The following is a 7,675-nucleotide window of genomic DNA, read 5'->3' as shown; positions in this document are numbered from 1 at the left end:
GGAGCACCCCTTCCTGCATATCCATACAAGATCCGAGTAGGCGGGTCGAGGTCCTACGAGCTACCCACTACTCGGAGTACCCTTCCACCAAAAAAAGATGTGTGGTTCGGTGGTTCGACCAGAAATGCTATGCTTACCCACAAGACTACCCCTCTTCCCAAAAGCTTCGCGGGGACCTTTACTACTTTACGACGACGGGGGACCGCCCGTAGGGGGTTTACTACAGAAGGCCTCTGCAGAGGAAAAGCTTGATCCCAGCGAATAGAAGATGCTCAGCTCCGCACAACATAGGGATTGGCACGCTTTCGGAAAGAACATAGAATAGTAGAGGATCCAGCATGCAGGACACAGCGATCATTAGAAATTCACGAATTAGAAATGCTGTAATATACTCTTTCCCAAAACATCTCATACCAGACCAACCCACTGAAATGAAAATAGGTATCAGAAATGTGGTCAATATTACGAAGAATAATGAAAGACTGTCTATACCCATATACAAATGGATGTTTTCATAAGGAAGCCATCGAAGTCCTTCCACAAATTGAGATTTGGCCATAGAAAGATCGAATTGTATCCGAGGAACAGGGGGGTACAAAAAAGTAATAAGAGAAACGCACAGACCAATCAATCGTATCGGTCTTATTGAAGAATTTGGAATGAAAAGAGGAGTAATGCTTCCTAGCACGGGACAGAGAATAGGACCACTTAGATCGAAATGTGACACTCCAAAATTTTTATTTGGTTTTTATCAAAAACTTTGTGGTTTTGAGGAGAGAGAGCTTTTTTTTAAATCTTTCTTTTTCAGAAAAAAACCTTCCTCTTAAAAACCTCCTTTTTGCCTTGGCAGGGTTTTTAATTCTTTCAAACTTTGGTGGTTGATCTTTTGCAAACTTTTTCTCTGTTAGTTCCCTCTAAAGATGTAATCTTTTTGGGAGTTGTAATTTGTTTTTATTTTTAAGAGAAGCTCTATGAAAATTTGGGATTTTCTTATCTTTGAAGCCACCCTTGGCTTTGTATTTTTTGCCCATGAGATAAAACCCCTCCAAAACCTCCCCTCCCCCTTGTGATCAACCTAAATTCTCTGTCCCAACTAATCCAAACTGGTTTTGGATTTTATTCTAATTATTTTCCCCCTCAATTCAATTCAGAAAATTATTTGGAGCCTGAGGGATTTTCAAACCAAGTACACTTTTTCATTTGAGTTTTGACCTCAAACCAATTCTCCTGGATTGTCCTTTGAACCCACAACCCAGAACCATCTTGATCCACTCCTCCTCTTTTCAAATTTTTCAAAATACAGTCTCTGCAAGTTTGGACCAGATTTGCCAAATTTGGTGAAATTCATATCCACACTGCTCCAAAAATTCCACCAAAAATCATGCAGCCTACTTGAGCAAGGAGAAGCCACTCCACCAAAAATCAGCTCAAGAAAAAATCACCAGAGGCCAATTTCATTTGGTCGAACACCTTGTGGGCACTGTTACTGTTCAAAGTTCAGAAAATTCAGTTTCAGTGTCATCTTCAGTCCGTCAGTTTCAGTCACGCGGCCACAGTGCCCTTGGCACGTTCCTCGCCGCCTCTTCCTCTTGTCCGAAGCTTCACACGTGTGCGTGGAGCCTTCCTGGCGTCGGTAGCGCGCTGGCTCGCCCTCGCCGGCGTCTTCTGCGGCGTCGGGACCTCCCGTGGCGGCCGACAGGAGGCACACCACGGCAGAACGCCGTTCCGTGCCGCCCATCATTCCCTGGCTCTCCGCGTGGCCTCATGCACGCCAGCGCACGCCCGTAGCACAGCCACCGTGGCCGGCAAGCACGGAACGCGCTCTCCGCCGCCGACGGGCCCACGCCATCACCGTTCCGTCGAGCTCGCCCTTAACACCCAAACCCCGGCCAGTTTAACACCAAAACGGACCCATTGAACCTCCGTGATGACGCTCAACCCCCTAACCACCCTGACCGAGCACTGCGCCACCGTAATCACTCGCCGGTGATCCTCGTTCACGGCAACCGCCTCGGACCGCCTATATAAAAGGGTCCTGAGCTCACTCTCGTGCACGCAGCACCCCCACTACTAACCAACACCCCGCCAGGCCACTACGGGGACCTCAAGGAGGTCTCCTCCCCAACTCCGGCCGCCTCGCCCCGCCTCGGCCTCCAGCCCGATTCGTTCTGGTGAGGCCATCTCCGGCGCTCAAACCCCGTTCGTTACCCTCTCTAGCTGCCAGGAGCATAACCCCCTCTTCAATTTAACCTTTGCAGCCCTCTCCGACGAGCCCCTCGACCACCCGAGCCGCCGTCCGCCGGAGCAAAGCTCGCCGTCGACGTGGTGCTCGCCGACCGACTCCACCACCATCAACTGACGTGGAAGGGTACCCTGAGCACGGAGGTACTCTCCGATCTCTCTGCCTCGCCATGGATCGCCGCCGGCGACCACCGCGGCTCTCGGGCGCCGGCGAACTCTGCCGCCCCGTTTGAACATTTGAACCTGACGGGTGGGACCCCACCGTCAGCCTCTCTGCTCTCTCTTCGAATCGTTTTCTGGAAGCGCCTTCGGGCAGAATGCGTTTTCTCTTCGGGCTGGCGTAGTCGCTACCGAAGCGTTTTCTGTTTTTATAAACTAGCCCCTGGAATTCTTCTGTTTCATTACAGATTAGTCCCTGGACAAAAACCCTTATAACTTTTAATCAGAAGAGTATTTTTGATTGATTCTTTTTCTGTTCTCTTTAAAATTTTGTCTAGTTTTTTACCAAATTTATTTGAAGAATATTTGGTTTACCTTCTGTGCACTCCGTGGTATTTACGTTAGCGCATATATTTTCTTTAAACCGTAGATACCGAAGGAGGTGACGGAGCCGCGAACTGCACCGAGCTAGGCTCCGACTACTCTGAACCAGGCAAGCATGTTTGAACTTCTGATATGATGAGTGTCTTGGCATGTTCTGCATTTAGTTAGTTTCATGGCATGTCGGTGAGCATACCGATGAACGTTATTTTATGTGATAATGAGGTAAGTGAGTTCGATGATCCATACGTGGATGAATGTGAATATGAATGGCCATGTGTTGGCATGAGGATGGGTACGGTGGCAGTGTTGTAGCATGCCAGTCGTACGCCAGACCATGTGACTTCAGTGTCAAACCATATCGGTCCAGTACCTATCATTTCCTCCCTTGTACTACCACATGTTTTCCGCAAGGAATATGGTTTAGTAAGTTGCAAACCGCTTTCATGGTACACACCAAAGAGGAGGGGCCGTGATGATGGTTCCATGGCCCTGGATTAAAGCCAGTCATCCAGTCAGGGGGCATGGGTGTTTCCGGTTGGGACCCAGAGGGGGGCACCCCTTAGAGCGCGCGTATATAAATTTGATCCCATGCTATTCGAGATTGTGATCTCCCCGTCTCAAAAGTTTTTCTTGGACGATGACTAGGGTGATTCCTAGCATCAAGAGGTAGGATGGGTGTGTACCGGTTAGCTGTGTTTTCTTCCGAAATACCGTAAACGGAACTAGTCCTTCGTGACTACGGAAATCCGTTGGCTGTGGGAAAAATTTTGTACAAACTCTGCAGAGTCATATATTCCTCCAAATCATCTATTCCATGTCAAGATTCGTTCCATCTTATCCTAATCAATTGTCAGCTTTGGTGACAGAGACTCCGGTGAATCGCATGAATGCTAAGTCCGGTTGAATGATTATCCTTGTGGATGGACTAACCCGTTTATTCTCATGGATTGAATTTTTATTATGAGTATTATTTACTGGTGAATTTTAAAGCCCTTTCTGCGATGTCGCTCAGACGTCCGACTGTGGCATTTATTTTAAAGCCCTTTCTGCGATGTCGCTCAGACGTCCGACTGTGGCATTTCTTTTAAAGCCCTTTCTGCGATGTCGCTCAGACGTCCGACTGTGGCATTTCTTTTAAAGCCCTTTCTGCGATGTCGCTCAGACGTCCGACTGTGGCATTTCTTCTAAAGCCCTTTCTGCGATGTCGCTCAGACGTCCGACCGTGGCATTTTTTTTAAAGCCCTTTATGTGGTGTCGCTAAGATGCCCGACTGTGGCATCATTTCCTTATTTTTATTTGTTCACCTTTCAAGGCGTCGCTTTAGACACCCGATCGGTCCTTATTTATGCTCTGTGGGATTTCAGGCGGACTGCCGCCGTTTCCCTTTTTACTTACCTGTTATGCCAATTTTATTTATTGTGCATTAAGGAATTAATCATGTTGCATCCATGCATGCATTTGTTATATCTTACGTCCGAACTGTCTTGCGAGTACTTTCAAAGTACTCATTGTCTTGTTGATTTGGCAGATGCTGACGAAGGCGATCTCATGGATGAAGAGTTCGATAGCGAGTCCGACACTTAGAGGAGTCCCAGTCAGTCTCGTGCGACCCTGGATTTGGCCACTGTTTTATATCCGCTTCCGCTACCAAATAAATTTATCGAGCCTCACCTCGACGTTCAATGAAATGATATTCTTAGAGTCTTGTATTTCCCTTCCCGCTGTGTTTTTCCACCACCAGCCTATCCTTGAGTCAGTAGTATGTCTCCACACCACTGTGTTCTGTCCGCCATTATGTATGATTATTGGCGTGCTTGTAATAATTTGGTTGAGCAGCCACAGTTCAACCCTGTAATATATTTTTATGCTACTGGCTTATTGTATCTAGAAATTGTCTACCGGTGAGGAGGATTTCTCTCATACTGGACTCAAAAGACTGGTTTATCAATAAATATTTTTATTGGAAAACCGGTCGTGACAAGCTTGGTATCAGAGCCAGGCTGACTGTAGGAAGCCACTAGGTGCGATCGCTAATTAGTTATTAGCATGACAGAGCTATTTTATGTTTTTTGCAATTGTAGTCATTTTCTGTCAGTCAGCATAAATTTATGATCTGGCCCTGCAGAATTTTGCCTACTTTTGTAGATGGACGACATCAGCTGCGAGTCTCAGACCTTCGCCAACGTGCCCGATGGGTTCGTCAAGCTTCTTTCTTCCATCGTTCAGGTCGCGATGGGGCCATCCGTGCGCCCAGTCTTCACACTCTACCAACACCGAGTCAACGACAGTCTGACCATGCACCAGGCCACGGTGCAGTTCAGGGGAGGGCGTGGTGAGTTACGCCGCTTCCGGTTCGTGGGAAGAGCCATGCCTACGGAGAGGCATGCTATGCAGATGGCAGCCCGCGAGGCGATAGCTCGTCTCAGGGATGTCCTTCCTGTGATGAAGGCTCGTCGTTACCGTTATCTTCCGTGCCATGTGCCTTACACCTGTCACTATGCATACTCCTGCCCCAGAGGAGAACGAGACGAGGCTTTTGAGATGCTCATTGAGTATCTCCGGGCCCTGGAGGCAGCCTTCGACAACCTGGTGGACGACTTCATAGCTACCCGCATGGACTCAGTCCATGGCTGTGCTGCCAACAGGAGGGAGCTCCTACCCATCGCTCCGCCACCGACTTTTGTCTCGTCATCAGCATCTTTTACGCCTACTCGTCACCTGCCTTCTACCGAAGAATTTAACCAAGTCATTGCACCCACTCCAGCGCGCACTACACCAACCTTCGCGCCCACTCCTGTACGTGTTGCTCCGCCCCTGGCAACCGCTCCGTCCGCTCTGCGCAACTCTACACGTATGGAGCCCATTAGCGAGGAGGAAGTCGAGTCCCCAACCTCGCTACGCCTCGTCCTCGGCAGGGCAAAGGAGATCGTCAACATCTCTGCCTGAGTGCGCTTAGCTGCCGTGTACTATACCACTTTGTAAGATATGTGCATAGGTTGTGAGGAGTAGCCTGTTTGCGCATCATGTAGGATCTGGAGAAGTGCACTAGCCTTAATAACATGTCAGGATTATGTACGCATATCCTGAGTGATGTACTGTATAATTACCGCCCGCATGTAAGATATGTAATGAGCAGTCCTTCTCCGTGCGCAAGTCGATTTGTTTTTTCTTAAGTCAGCTTGGGCATTTATTTATATCTGCCAGCTTATTGCATTTATGGTTTTATTTTGCGACTCTTTTCGCTTTTCTTAAGAGTTTTACAAAAAAAATTCCCAGAGTGAAAAATGTCTCGTCCTTGGACACGTTCCATGCCAACTCCACCAGAGGAAATTTTTGATACTCAACCCAACAATGAGTTCACTCAGGGACAGTCAAGCCAACAAGGCAGTGAATCGGCACTTTCACAAATGTGCCGCCTTTATGAACAGAGTCAGCAACAACATCGCGAGATGATGAACCAAGTCATCAACATGGGGAATCATCATGGACAGTATCAGCAACATTCCAAGTTATCTCAGCTACAGAAGACACGTCCTCAAACATTTTCTCACACTGACAAGCCTCTTGAGGCCGAGGACTGGCTTCGAGATATGGAGAGGAAATTAATTATTGCAAAGTGTTCAGATCTCGAGAAAGTACTATATGCTCCACACTATCTCACAGGAGCAGCCGCATCGTGGTGGGAGAACTTTCTGCACATGCATCCCAACGAAAATGACATAACCTGGGATGATTTCAAGGAAGGTTTCCGTGGTGCACATATTCCTAAGAGCATTATGAAAATCAAGAAGAGAGAATTCGATGACCTCAAACAAAGGAACATGACAGTGTCAGATTACAATAGTCAATTTACCCTATTATCCCGCTACGCCAATGAGGAGCGTATGACTGAAATCAAGAAGATGGAGAAATTCCTTGACGGTCTGGCGCCCGCGCTTAAATGCCAACTGGTCGTGCACACTTTTCCTGATTTTAAAACGCTGGTGGACAAGGCCATTACTCTGGAAAATGAGAGACGCAGTCTGGAAGATACCCACAAGCGAAAAAGGGACCACTCTAATCACACTCGCAATCACCGAAGCAAGATAGATTTTAAAAAGGGTGGGACACCCAAATTCTCATCCAATGTCTCACGCCCAATCAAGAATTTTCATGCAAGGGACAAGGAATTCACCTATCGCCCCGGCGTTACTTGTTACGCTTGGGGAGAAGAAGGGCATTATGCCAAACAGTGCCCCAAGCCAAGGAACTCAACCCCAAAGCCGAACAACGGCGGCAATAATTCAGCGCCCAAGCGAAACAATTTCAATCCCAACAATAACCACAGGAAGGGTCATCTGAACCACGTAACCAAAGAGGAGGCACAAAATGCTCCGGATATCGTACTCGGTACGTTTCCTGTCAACACAATACCTGCAATGGTTTTGCTTGATTCTGGAGCTTCTCACTCTTTCATCTCGAAAAGTTTTGCTTTGCAAAATAATTTTTCGATGCTTCCTTTGGAGAAATCCATAATAATCAAGTCCCCCGGGATTCAGCAAGTTTCTCAGAATTACTGTCAGAATGTGGTCATTGAGTTTGAAGGATTGGAGTTTTATGCAAATCTTATTGTATTGGAAAATAAAGGACTGGATGTCATCCTAGGGATGGATTGGCTAACCACCAATAAAGGTTTTATCGACTGTTTCAACAGGACCGTGATTCTCACACACCACCAAGGGAAGACAATAAGAGTATCAGCCAAGGAAGGAAAAAGACCCCGGCAACCGAGATTAAATAAGGTGGACGTTTCTGAGCTAAACAAGGTTCCAGTAGTGTGTGAATTTCCAGGTGTATTCCCTGAAGAGCTGCCAGGCATGCCACCAGACCGAGAAATAGAATTCCGCATTGA

The sequence above is a fragment of the Triticum aestivum genome, chromosome 6A (assembly GCF_018294505.1).
Source record: "Triticum aestivum cultivar Chinese Spring chromosome 6A, IWGSC CS RefSeq v2.1, whole genome shotgun sequence".
Taxonomy (NCBI): domain Eukaryota; kingdom Viridiplantae; phylum Streptophyta; class Magnoliopsida; order Poales; family Poaceae; genus Triticum; species Triticum aestivum.
Note: the sequence above shows the minus strand (reverse complement) of the source record.